The following is a 14,838-nucleotide window of genomic DNA, read 5'->3' as shown; positions in this document are numbered from 1 at the left end:
CATTGAGTTTCTTTTTTAAGTTTTAAGGCTAAAGCCTTTAGATCTCTCTGTTTCAAGGTCGCGATGTAAACTGGAAGTATCACGTGACCCAAGGAAAGCTAGAGGTGACCCAAAGCATGTCCACCCCTGTAAAGAGAATGATTACCCAAGCTAATTAATTAATCATTAGTGATTGAAATAAGGTGGATTAGGGAGGATTAAGGTTGATTAGAGTGTATTAAGGAAGATTGAGGTGGATTAGAGTGTATTAAGAAGGATTAAGATGCATGAATAAAGATTAAGGTGGGCGGATGAGGATTAAGACGGATTATGGTGGAATAAGGTGGACGGTTGATGAAAGGGTATTTAGACCGATAAGGGTGGATTAGGGTGCATGAACAAGGATTAGGGCATTCATGTGAATAAAGGAAGATTAAGGTCGATTAATGTACATTAAGGTGAATTAGGGTTGATAAAGGAGCATTAAGACCGATTAGGATGGATTGTGGTAGATTAAGGTGGATTAGGGACCATGGAGCTGGATTAGGCTTGATAGAGGTGTATTAGGGTGTATTAAGGTAGATTGGGACTATTCAGCAGGATTAAGTTGGATTAGGGTGCATGAATAAGTATTAAGGTGTAAGAAAGAGAATTAAGGCGGATTATGATGGGATAGGGTTGATAAAGGAGGATTAAGACCTTATAGGGTAGGCTAATGTGCATTAGGGGCGATGTAGGTTGATTAGGTTGTATTAAGGTGGATTGGGAGCCTTAAGCTGGATTAAGGTGGATGAAGGAGCATTAAGGTTTATTAGGGTGGACTAAGGTGAATTAGGGTTCATTGAGTATTAAGACCGATTATTCTACCATTATCCTTCTAATGCAGATTAATCCACCGAATCCACATTACTCGACCTTAATTCACTTTAATCCACCATAATCCACAAAAGTCCGTCTTAAAGCACCCTAATTCCCTTTCATCGACCTTCATCTACTCTAACCCTCCTTAATGCACTTTAATCCCCCTTAATCAACCCTAATGCTACCTGATTCACTTTAATCCACCCCTAATCCACTATAATCGTCCTTATTCACCTTATTCCACCCGAATCCACATTCATCTCCCTTAGTTCACCCTAATCCTCCTTCATTCACTTTGATTCACCCTAGCCCATCATAATCCTCCTTAATGCACCTTAATCCTTCTTAATCCACTCTTATCCTTCTTCATGCACTTTAATCCACCCTAATCTGCTAAATCCTCATTAATGCATCTCAACGCAGCTTCATCCACACTAATCCAGCTTCATCGACCTCATTCTAACCTAGTCCTCCTTTATGTACCTTAATCCACTTCATTCACCCTAATGCACCTTCATCGACTTTAATCCACCTTAATCCTCCTTAATGCACCCGAATTCATCCTAATCCAATCACTAATCAATCATCACCTTGCTAATCATTAATCATCACTTATACGCGGCTGCACAGGCTTTGGTTCGCTTGCCGCCTTCGTTCGGTCACGGCCGTCGCCGTTGCCGTGAGTTTCCGTATAAAGTACGAGGGCGACAAAATGGTCGCCGCGTGCCGTATGTTGTATGTGAGAGAAAAAGCACGCGAGGGCGAGCCGGCGAACGGGGCTGATCATACGTGTGTAAGCGAGCAAGGCGGGGCGGAAGCGCGCCCTCTCCTGTCATGCGCGAGGCACGGGGTTGAGGTGAGGGAGGGGACGTCCTTCTTCGGCAGCTGCTGCTCACTGGGCGACCATGCAGGCACCGTATCTTGAAAGCGAGCTGCGACTTGGCGAAAGTACACGCCCGCGCGGGCCTCATCTTGAAAGCGATCTGCGATGTTTGCAAAATGCGCGTAGTGCCGGTAGCTTCATATGAGCTGTGCTTTCGACGTCTCGTTCGCGTTGATGCGAGAGATGCACGAAGGTCAGTTCGATCGCTGCTGCAGCCACGATTCCCCACTCCAGCATTTTGACAGCTAGGTTCCGCGTTTATCGTGCTAGATGTGTTCCTATACCTGCGCGCGCATGACATCGTGCTTGTTAATTTAGTTAATACACGTTGGCGGGCTAATTCGTTTGAATCCATGATAGACTGTATAAGCGCTACTGAACGATAACGTAGAAAGAAAGAAAGATACATAAAGAAAGCGCTGTTTCTGTTTGTTTGTTTCTCTCTACGTCCTGTTCATTCGCGCTTACGCATTATACCAGTGTTGATTTACTTAGTAAGCGAATGTTTACAAGTTAATACGGCCGATAAAATTACTGTTAAATAGCTATCTACTAATTAGCTATCACAATCGGTGCTTCGCCTTTCGGGTGAAACGGTCAACTTTTTTCATACTGCTAGGTCGCGCACAAAGCGCATCTCGCGAGTTCTAATGTGGCACCCACTACAGTTAAAGGTAAATTATCGGCACTGTTTTAACGATCACAGCCGGCTTCTGGTGACTCTAAATCACCGCGGCACACAGCAGCTCTCTGCCTTTCAAATATTTGCGGCGTTGTAAACCGTGAAGAGGATTGAGGCTGGAGACCGGAATACACCTTGGACAAGTACTCCGAGCACGCCTCACAACTTAGTCAAATAGGCTTGCACCCTGAAAGCAGCTTCGCTGCAAATGAACGTGTCATACTAACACCGCGTATGCCAAGGCGGCGTAGAACACGATTACTCGCAAGCTCTACTGTGGGTAAGGCCGAAATGGAGATCCTTCACGTGAGCAATACACGTAACTATTCACACAGTGACGTGAAAACTCTTCGCCTATTTGTTAACACAAGGTCATGGCAGTGTCCTAAAGTAACAAGACAAAACAAAATGTTTGAATGTATTAAAGACAATTAGATTTCTACAGCTGCCTGGCTGAATATACGGCCCATTCTCTCGGAAATAGAAATGTCACGCTGAAAGCTGTTAACAATGCTTGATACAGGATTCTTGGTGTGTCTTAGGTACACCAATAATGTTAATCATCATCGCGTGTATTTCCAAAATATCCCAGATAATTTCTTGCCCCCCTTATATCAAGGTGGATCCACAGAGGAATGAAGGATTGGAGGTGCGAGCCTCGGCCTATAGCGCTCATTCCCACGATCCCTCCCGGAAATTCTGACAGATGACTTAGTTTAGACATATGTTGCACTGACAAAATTGAAATGCAATGAGCACGTATTGATACATGATGGTTTGACGTAGTAGTTCTGCGGAAACCCGCAAGGTGGAGAGAAGTAATTAATAAAGGGAAAATCAGACATCCACCCGTTCGTCGCAATTGCTACGAAGGAAACCCATACGGATTCCTCAAAAGAAAAGCCTCATAGTTTAAGAAAAATTCGTCCAGGTCCGGGACTCGAACCCGGGACCACCGCCTTTCCGGGGCAGCCGCTCTACCATCTGAGCTAACCAGGCGGCTAGCAGATGGCAGGGCGATACATGATGGTGCAGCGACCGTCCGTCACTTCGTTGTCCCCGTATCTCGGAAATCCAGTTTGCCACGCCGTGCGGCTCATTGCCCCTTGCTCCGGAAATCCAGTTTACCTCACTGTGCCACACCGTAGAGACACACCGAGGTAAATTGCCCCCGGCTATTTCTGGGAACCATGGCGGCTTCCTGACTGGGGCGTCACCACAGCCACTCGGCAACCCTGGTCTTATTTTTGAATAAAGCCTGTCGACTCTCTGTTATCAACCTGTCGAAACGTGTATTCCTTGCCTCCGCTAAACCAAGCTCCCAACAATGACAACAGCTCGACCAGTTACTGCACGGCGAGGGTCACCGCGCTCTAGGAAGCGTTCCCTTTCTATTTGCACGCTCGCACATGTTCAGAGTTTACGTAGAACACCGGTAATGTGAAAATAGACAAATGTTATTATTTATTTTTTAAATACTGCGGACACGTGGTCCAAGCAGGGAGGGCGACATATGGTACATACAATGAAAATTAGATTGACAAAACATACAGAACCATGAAATTACAAGATTAGGAAGTGGATTCAATTATACAATTCCATTCGGTTGCAGTTCGACGAAAAAAAGAAAACTTATGTGTGTTTGTTCTTGCAAAGTACGGGCTTAATGCATCTTGTCTGCGGTGGCGTGTAATTCTGTTTGATAACTGCTTTAAATGTTCAGATTGGTCAAGGGATAAATTGTTGGTGTGAAGTAGTTTAAGGAATTCAAGTCCGTGTTTCTTTCTTCTAAGTTCGAGTGGTTCGAGGTTGATAATTTTCATAAGTTCGGTGGGGGAATCACATCTGGAAAATTTGTTAAATATAAATCTGACCGTGTTTCTTTCTCTGCATTCTCTCAAGACTATCAATATTAGTATTTGTGTATGGATCCCAAACTGTGCAAGCATATTCCAGCTTAGGTCTAATTAGGGAGATGCAGCATAGCATTTTAACATTAGATGGGCCTTTCTTAAGTTTGTGTCTCAACAGGCATAGTTTTCTGAAGGTTGAAGCACAAGTGTTAGTTATGTGATCATTCCAGGATAGTGTATTGTTAAGGATCACTCTTACGTATTTATAGCTAGTGACTTCATGAAGAGGTGATGGACCTAACTTATATGTATAAAGCAAGGGTGATTTCTTATGTGTCATTCGCAGTAGTACGCTTTTTCTGTGTTTAGTGTCATTCCCCAGCACCTGCACCATGCAAGAATATTATTCAAACTAAAACATAAACTACCTTGATCATGGAGAGAAACAATATCTTTAAAGAGCACACAATCATCGGCAAATAAGCGAATCTGTAAACCACCTTCAACCATGTTAACAATATCATTAATATATAGCACAAAAAGAAAAGGACCGAGCACACTGCCCTGGGGAACACCCGATGTGACCGGAAGACAGCCCGATTTTTCGCCATTTATCTCGACGAATTGTTTCCGGTTAGACAAATGAGCAGAAATCCAAGAGATGAACATCTGAGGGATTCCTGCATTTTCAAGTTTTAGAATTAATTTGTCATGGGAGACCGTATCGAATGCATTACCGAAGTGAAGGAAAATTATGTCGATTTGTCCGTTTTTGTCAAGGGTTGATGCAAAGGAATGAACTACAGTGACCAGCTGTGTGACATTCGAATACCCCCTTCTGAACCCGTGCTGAAAGTTAGTTAAAATTGGATGCTTTTCTAGATATGTGGTTATGCTTTTTGCTATGATATCTATGATACCTCCTTTTTATGAATTGGTGCTATTCGCGCTGTTCTCCAGTCACTAGGTAATTCAGACGAGAATAATAAAGCATGGAATATTACAACAAGAAACTTTGATAAGGTTATAGCATATCAACGGAGAAACACATTAGGGATATTATCAGGCCCAATTGAACATTTCGGTTTTAGGTTCAGCACCATAGAGAGTACACCAGCATACGATATAAAATTCACATCGAACGGTTGGTACACTGGGCAGTTGCGTGAAGAATCACTGGGGTTTGAGAAGACACTGTGAAAAAGATAAAGTGATGAGCAAGTTCAAGCTTCTCCGTAACCATCTGTCCATTTATTGTCATTTGGGACATTGGTTTCTTCTTCTCAGCAATTTAATTCCGAAATTTACTTGGATCATTTGTAATAAAATTAGGCAGAGACGAGTTAAAATAATAAACCTTTGATCTACGCATGGCAAGTGCAAGCTTGACTTGTACTTCAGATATTAAGTTTGGCTTCGTACGGGCCTTTTTTAATCTCTTAATTTTACGTTTCATATGAATGATGTTGCGATTGATTCATGGTGTTTGCTAGTGAATTTGTTTTTTCTTATTTGGTATGAATTTATCACGGCAAAATTGACACATGTCCTTAAAGAAGGTCAAAAGTAAAGTTAACATTATTTTCGCCAAAATCAAGTAAACAATCACGGATGCGTCGTTCGCACGAGAATAATCTTTGACAAAATGGACAGATGATATTTTAATTTTTACACAGAAAACAAGCTGTAAGCAAACACAAACAAGACAGTGTTCAGATAGCCCCTGCTCGATCACCACCGCGAATTCAGCGAATATCCGAGCTAAGAAAACAAGGTTCAAAACTGAGATGAATAATCTTGCACACGCGTCGGCTCAAGAACATGTCTGAGATCATGTGTTAACATGATATCAAAGAGTAAATTAATATCTTGACTATGATGTGGCCCAGGCTGAAGGCGCATCTAGTCTACACCGGCCAAATTAAAATCGCCTGGTAGAATAATCTTACTGTGTAAATATTTATTCATACAAGACCGTAATTCATGCAAAAATTCAGGAAGGTAGTCAGGAGGTCTGTAGATTGCGAATATAACGAGGGTATAACCCCAAAGAGATACCTTAATGCATAAACATTCCTACATAGGTATTATGTCGGGATCTTTAATTAGGACCGCCACAACTCCTCCCCTAGAAGACCTATCCACACGATAAACACTGTAGGAGGGATGAAAGATGTCTTGGTCGTTAATATCCTAGCGAAGCCAAGTTTCGGTAATAATAGTAATGTGAGGGTCGTGTTGAAGGAACAATATTTCTAAGGAATCTTCTTTATTTACAATACTTATAGCATTATTATTTAATAATTGTAGTTGTTTATTCCTTGAAGGTTCATTATTTCACGACTGTGTTCGCCGAGAGCGACTATCTGCAACCCGTACCCGTTTGTTTTGCGATTCGTCGAAAAAGAAAACATGCCTGTCTACTTTGAGCTTGTCGTTTATAAGTCCCGCCTCCTTTCCTTAAACGAGAAGAGAGGGGGTTAACCGAGGGTCCCGTTTTTTATTAGTCATATCATAAGAAGCCAACGAACACTGACACCAAGGACAACATAGGGGAAATTACTTGTGCTTTATAAATGAAATAAAGAAATGATGATAAATTAATGGAAATTAAAGTGGATGAAAAAACAACTTGCCGCAGCTGGGAACCGAACCCACAGGCTTCGCATTTCACGTGCGATACTCTACCAATTGAGCTACCCCGGCGCTGTTTCACCATCCACTTTCTTGGGGATTTATGTGTCCTAGTAGAACCCTGAAAGTGTTAGCCAGCGCCACCACTCACATACCTTGGCGGCGGACGTGGAACGTCCTTTTTGCGGCAGGCGTCACGAGAACGTGACCTTTTCGGCGAAGGCAACTGGTCAATAAACCCACACATGCTACCTGAAGGCATCAATGTTGGCCCCTCGGTTAACCCGCTCTCTTCTCGTTTATTACATAACGAGGGTCTCGAATGCGGCAACATTGATGCCTTCAGGTAGCATGCGTGGGTTTATTGAACAGTTGCCTTCACCCAAAAAGATCACGTTCGCGTGACGCCTGCGGCAAAAAGGACGTTCCACCTCCGCCGCCAAGGTATGTGAGTGGTGGCGCTGGCTAACACTCCCAGGGTTCTACTAGGACACATAAATGCCCAAGAAAGTGGATGGGGAAACAACGCCGCGGTAGCTTAATTGGTAGAGCATCGCGCGCTAAATGCGAAGGTTGTGGGTTCGGTTCCCACCTGCGACAAGTTCTTTTTTCATGCACTTTATTTCCGTTAATTTATCATCATTTCTTTATTTCACTTATAAAGCACAAGTAACTTCCCTATGTTGTCCTTGGTGTCAGTTTTTGTTGGCTTCTTATGATACCTCCTTTCCTTGAACTTTATAATTTCTTGCACTTTCCCACAGAAGCTTGCGCTTGTTTAAGGTAGATTGCGAGGAGTCGTTCCGGATGAGAATACTAGTTGCCTTCAGTTTTCTTTTGCATTTTTCAGTATTTCTTTCTTTTCAATAAAATTCTAAATATACAGAATTACTGGTCGCTTGTCACCTTGTTTACCTAATCTGCGAATCCAACTAACAGAATCACACTGTACATTCAATTTTTCATTAAATACATCCTTAACAACTTTATCTTTGAGTGCAAATATGTAAATACTAATTTCACTGCGACAAATGTGTCTTAGCTGGCAGGAGAAACGTTCTAAATGGGTCAAGTGAGTGTTTCCGTTAAGTTTGCCGTAAGTATATTTCAAACCCGTGTCTTTTGCATAGCCAAAAGAAAAAAAACGCAACGATACCTTCATTTGGACGAGTTGATTCATCTTGACGATTTTCATAAAAAAGCGCTAAAGACGAAGTCAAAGGAACACATATGACAGGACTGGCGAGAGTGCTGTCGTATGTGTTCCTTCGACTTCGTCTTTAGCGCTTTTTTCATGAAAACTGTAAAAAAAAAACGCGTTGTTATCCATAAAAAAGCCCGTCTCACTGTAAAACTAATCTTGTTCCATACAGGATGGTTGAAACGTTCATTTTGTTGCAGCCTGTTTGAAACGATATGCAGGATGTCCCAACTTAACGCACCAAGATTTAAATATATGCAGTTTTCACGTAGCTGAACCGAAAGGAGTTAATGCTGTTTTGCGTCGCTTGGAGACACTCAGATTATTTTTCTTTCATTCCGCCTGACTGCATAGTGAGTCTTAATTAATTAACCAACTTCTCAATTATTATATTTAGATGGAAAGTGTCAATGAGAAAATTGTAGAGCAACATGGAAAACCCTCGATACAGGTTACTGTTGCTCAATAGGTACTACATAAAATTGTTTTTCCGAGCGCACCACGTGTACGCTTGTATTGAGCGCGTGTACCATGCGTACCAGATGTACCACGTATTGACCAACAGAAAGCTGTATCGGAAGCTTCTCATGTTGCTCTACAATTTTTTTCATTCACACTTTTCATCTAACTATACAATTTGAGAATATATTAATTAATTACGACTAATTATGCAATTAAGCGGCATGTAAGAATATATTGTGTATCCGCAAGCGACGGCAAAGAATGTTACCATGGTTCTGTCCAGCTACGTTGAATTTGCATATTTTTATGCCTTGCTGCATAATATCTGGGACACCCTGTGTAGAGATTGCAATGGTGTAGCGTTGTTTTCAGGAACAACTTTGTTATCCTCTTTATTCTGTGCACATATGTTTTCAAAACGTTCCTATTTCTATGCGCGTGAACGCACATATAGTTCTTCATGCACTAGTGTAGCATGTATCCCTTCTTTTCGAAATTTTATTTCTTCTGTTTATTACTCTAAGCAGTTTATTAGTATACCAATTGCATGGTTAGGTGAACATAGCCGTATACTAGCCTATCCATTCAACTTCCTCTCTTTTTACTGCACACGAGCATATTTTGCACACTGCTCTGTTTAACTAAGTGGGCCACGGCGAAAGATCCCAATGAGAAAGAGTTTGCCAACTTAATGCCAGCCGCTTCCTAACGACAACATGCGCAACAAAGTGCGCCCGTTCTACCGAGAAAGGAGCAGGTATGGGAGTGCGCTCAGAGAGATTACATTTTGGGGCACTTACGGAGATAAGTCTTGCGTCTTGAGCAACGCAACAGATGACATGCCACCGAGCGCAGTTAGATCCTTTCTGCAGAATAAGCTCTCAGAGGTAGACGGCATAGCGTTGCATTTTGGTTGGTGTTGTTCGTCTTGTCCGCGGTGCAAAAAGAAGCGAAAACGAAAATGCCGCAGTTTTGCCTGAAAAGCGAAGCATCAGTTTCGATAGCAAATTAGTAGCTATGCGATGTAAGGATAGTACATCCATTGGCCGTATAAACCAGTAAACAATCGCTTACTAATTAAATTAACGAGAATCGTGTCACGTGCACATAAGCAATCATTAACATATCTCAAGCGACGACCTCGCATATCCGCTGTCAAAACGGTGGAATGAGAAAGCGTGGCAGCAGCAGCGAGCGAATTCACCTTCGTGCTGCCTCTCGCTTCAACGCAAACTAAGCGGCGAGAACACAGCGCAAACGGAGCTAAGAGCGCTCGGCGCAGTCGGTCCCCATCGCAGATCGCTTTCAAGATAGCGCCAACGCGGCCGCGCCACACGCAACCACCGCCGGAGTAGAACGCCTTCTCTTCCCGCCAGTATCTCTTGCGCGCGAGATTTAGGGCCAGATTCTGAAATGCTCCTATCCTTAGGCCGTTTCCCTACCTTCCACAAGAAGCCCTCCATGCTACCTAAACGTTAGGCGCCCTCGGAAGGCCACCCCGAATTCTAGAAGCTCCCTTTCGTCTTCCCGGCGGGAGGAGCGCCTCACCAAAGGAAGTGTTACGTTAGAGGCTACTGGTTTCGAGATTACTTATAAAAATTGTGAAATACTTGTAATGAATTGCCAAGGTGATGCGCCGTCACTGTTAAACTTGAATTTCTACTTCTATACCGGGCCTTAAATTCCATTTGTTTGGTTAATAACATAAAAATAGTTCAAAGAATGATGCGCATATGGCAGAAAAGCAAACTCAGTCTAGCAACACTGGTAGCATCTGAGGTCGGTTGTTGTTGTTGTTGTTGTTGTAGCCTGTGGCACGTGTGGCTCCTACCCACGATGGGGGATTGGCCAAGAAATGGGTGGATTATACCAAAATAATATAGAGCATAAATTTCCTGATATCTATGGGAATAGCATTGAATAGGGTTGAATTACCGGTTAAAATGTAATCAGGAAGGTGCTGTTGAATGAGTAATAAATACTTTAAAAGTAATAAAAATAGAATTTAGCTGGGCATTCGTTTAGATTCTGTAAGGAATGTTTGGACAGCGAAGCATGCATCCCTGTGGCTGAATCCCAAAGTGGACGCCCCGAACGAAAGAATTGCAGGTTCTGTCAAGTCCAGGCCAATTCTTCGAAAAGGTATCTCCAACAATCTTTTTCTTAACGCAGAAAACCGGTGACAAGATAGAAGAAAGTGCTGTATCGTCTCCTCCTCCTCACCAAAAAAACAAAGGGGAGAGGGAACCAAACCCGACCTGTGTAAATAGAAATTTAGGGAGGGAATGCGGCAGCGTAATTTGGTGAGGCAGACCTCAAGCATCTTTGTGTAACAAGATTCGCTATGCCAGGGAAATGCCAGGTGTTTATACTCTGGAGAAGCTGTCAAATGTGGGTTTGATAAGGCTGATCTAATTGATCTCATCCGAAATCTTGCCGCCGTGATCTGTGCTGTCACTGGTAGAATAGGAAGAACAGGGCCCGCTAGTGATGCATGTGCCAGTGAATCGGCAGTTTCATTAAAAAACAAACCTTTATGACCAGGCACCCAAATCAAATGAATACATTGCACATGGGCAGGAACTAGTAAGTGGAAGAGCTTTAGCATGGGTGACTCATTAGTAGCGGTAAGGCAAGAGCATACAGAAAGGGAGTCAGTAAGAATAGCAGCCGTTGTAATCATTTGGTCTAATTTACGTAAAGCTAGGATTACTGCTAACAACTCGGCCAGAAAAATAGGCACAAAATCAGGCAATCTTAAAGAAAAAGACCAGTCGAGCGCAGGACAAAATATTCCAATGCCAGCTTTTTCCTCGCACTGTGAGGCATCTGTTGCAATGATAATGTTTGTTTCTAGGGAGCTTAGGCGGTCTTGCAACATGGCGTTTAAGATGCCTTAAGGGAGTAGTTTCGCGTGGTTCGGGAAAATGTCGTCGAACCTGATCTCTGGGTAATTTGAATGCGTATTATTCGGAAGCACATGACGAATTTGCACATTTAGTGGTTCAAGTAATGTTTGCACAAATATAATCTGTGGTCTATGAAACCTGGGCCAACGAACAGGAAAAAATAATTCTGGATCGGAGATGAAAATAAATTGAGGACGGTTTAATGGTGATTCATATAGCCTTAAGAAGGTCTGAATGGTCAGAAGGTGAAATCGGCATAATATGGGTGGGATTCTTACTTCCATGTATAATACGGCATTTGCAACGTATTTTGGAAGGCCTAAGCACAGACGTAGGGCCTCTCGTTCTAACAAAACTAGCGGCCGAAGCTTGTATGATGGAACACCTGAGAATAAAACACATCCAAATTCTAGCACCGGACGAACGTACATTTTATATACCATCAAGAGGGATTTTCTGCGCATACCTGTTCTTCGATTGCTTAACTTGCGCAAAATGCCCATTGTACGAGCTCCTTTTGTCGCAATATATTCAATATGTGGCCGCCAGTTAAGATTACCGTTGTAAATAACTCCAAGGTACTTTAATGACTCTACTTGTGGGATGTCTTCGAGATGGTAGTTCAGCGATATGTATACTGGGTCTTTAACAGGAAAAACAAGTATAGCACACTTATTAGCATTCAGGTTTAAGTGCAAGCTATCCAGCCAGTGTTCCAGTTCCCTTAGATACGACTGCAAGGTTTCGTAAAGAGAGTATATGTCACCAGCCATACCAAAAAAAGGCAATGTCATCAGCTTAAACGTACGTACTGACTCCTGGGTGAACGGGGATTCTGCTCAGTAAAATATTAAATAATACTGGTGTGAGTACCGATCCCTGAGGCACACCTCTTGTTTGCTTATGTTTTCTAGAAGAATAGCCGCTTCGAAAACAATAGAATTCCCTGTCTTTTAAAAATTCATGCACCTATGCTACAATATAGCCTGGAAAACAATGGCTCTGTAACCGATTTGTTAAAATTGTGTGTTCAATGCTGTCATAGGCTTTACATATATCTAAGGTAACTAAAGCCGCGTATTGCTTTTTCTGTCTGGCGATGTTAATTCGACTTTCAAGGACTACATGCGCGTGCCATATTGAATAGCCGGATCGAAATCCAATTTGGCAAGGACTCAACAATTGATTTTCGACAATAAACTCTATTATGTGTCCGAGAAGCACTCTTTAAATAAATTTCACTATGTTTGATGTCAACGCAATTGGTCTGATGTTGTCGATAGTGTACCCTGCCCCTTGCTTTTTAAGTAACGGAATAATTTTGGCGATCTTCCATTCTTGTGGAATCCATGCATTGCTAACAGAGTAGTTTACCAAGTTCAGAAGCTCACGTAAAGCTTCTTGAAAGAAAATCTTTAACATTGCATTTGTTATTCCGTCCGGGCCAGGCGCTGTAGTTGGCAACCGCAACATAACTTGTGCTACTTCCGAATAGGATATCTCTTTGTAGTGCGATAATGCAGGAGTAAAAACAGAAGCTTGAAGGCGCGTCGCGAACCGGCTCTCCAATCCTTTAGCCAATAGGTCTAAGGACTCCTGCATTTCCTGTGAGGTATAGACGATTGAGTCTACATTAACGCTTATTGGGAGTCTGTTTCTAGACCGAAGGTAATTAAATAAAGCACGTTTGTTTTTGGATTTAGATAGATAATCGAAATGGTTTTGATCGCACTCATCTTTTGCGTGTTTAATAGCACGTTTGAAGGTTGCCGAAATAAATTGATAATCTTTCCAATTTTGTGCGCTCTGATTATGTAGAAGCTTTTTCCAAGCAGCTTTCCTTCTTCGATAAACTCGTGTGCACTCACTGTTCCACCAAGGACTAGATGGGGAACGCTTAGCGGTCTGAATTACAAATTCAGACTTTTGTCGGGACATCTGTAACGCTGAACAAATATCCAAGCCAATTTCTTCGTAATTACTATTAGGTAATGATGCAATGGTGGAGTGCAAGCAGTCTTTAAATTTTTTGCAATTCACAGACATTCTGCCGTGTCGATCAACTGATGTTAAAGGGCATGCAATTTCAAAGTATACCGGAAGATGATCACTGTTTGTACCGAAATCAATCGTAGTCCAAGATGTCACGGCGACGCTTGTGCTAGAAAACGTCAAATCTAACACTGAGCGAGATTGCCCACGGATACAGGTAGGTCGTCTGACATTAAGGCATGAAAGATTTTTATCTATGGTCCAGTCCCATAGACGTGTCCCACATGCATCTGTTTTGTAACCCCATGACACGTGATGCGAGTTGAAGTCACCAGTAAGGACGACTTCATTTTTGCAGCTGGCAAGCGCACTATCCAATTGGTATGTACTGTGTACGCCCGTAGGGAAATAAGCATCTATAATAGAAAATGAACGGTAGCCTGGGATGCTAAGGTGCACTGCCAAAATTTCGCATTCTGGAGACATTAACCTGAAAGCTATTTTCGCCTTATGACAGAATTTAGATGATAACAAAATCGTTAAACCACCTCCTAGTGAAAGGCGATCTAATCGAAAAGATCGAAAATCTTTAAAATGAAAATTTTTCTCAGGAGTAAGCCAGGTTTCTTGTAAGATTATGACGTCAGGATTAAGTTCAGTTGTAAAGTAATTTAAGTCTGTTGAAGCAGAGAACAAGGAACGACAGTTCCACTGTAGCACTTTTAAAAAAGCTATGGTGATGATCTAATTGATATTCAGCGACTACCGTCGCGATAAACTTTCTTGGATGCCAGAATGAGAAATAGGATTGCCTTTTTTGTTTTTGGTATAAGGACAAGAAGTAGTTACTGGAGACCCAGTACGCTTTTGCGGCCTGACATCATGACCCGTTTCCATGTCGACCTGCGAGTCTGACTGACGCGAAGAACAAGGATCGGATCCTACAAATGTTGGGTCGGATGTGGTACTCGGCGCTAGGACTGAAGTGGCTACCTGTTCTGCAGCACAAACAATCGATTTGGTGATTGGTGTGGCCGCTGTTTGCAACAGCTGTGTCATCTGCGCAGTAAACACTTGTGAAATACATTGGGTAACACTTGTGATAATATGTTGCATAGCCTTTGTCATTACTTTTTCTACTGCTGATTCAATAAGTTTAGGCAAGTTGTCTTCGTGGAAAGTAGATTGCCTCGCAGTGACGCCAGCGTATCCAAAGGCTCTTTCCTTGACGACTGCAATAGCTTCTCCCCGCGAACATCGTCGCCTGTCAATTATCTCTAGTAACTGTATTTCGTTAGCTCTAGCCGAGCAGCTTCCATAGTCAGCCGCATAATTTCCTCCACATAGGCAGCACGTCTCGGTTTCAGCTGTGCATTCTTTGG

The sequence above is a fragment of the Dermacentor variabilis genome, chromosome 1, assembly GCF_050947875.1.
Source record: "Dermacentor variabilis isolate Ectoservices chromosome 1, ASM5094787v1, whole genome shotgun sequence".
In the NCBI taxonomy this organism is placed as follows: Eukaryota; Metazoa; Arthropoda; class Arachnida; order Ixodida; family Ixodidae; genus Dermacentor; species Dermacentor variabilis.
This window is presented reverse-complemented; position numbering follows the sequence as displayed.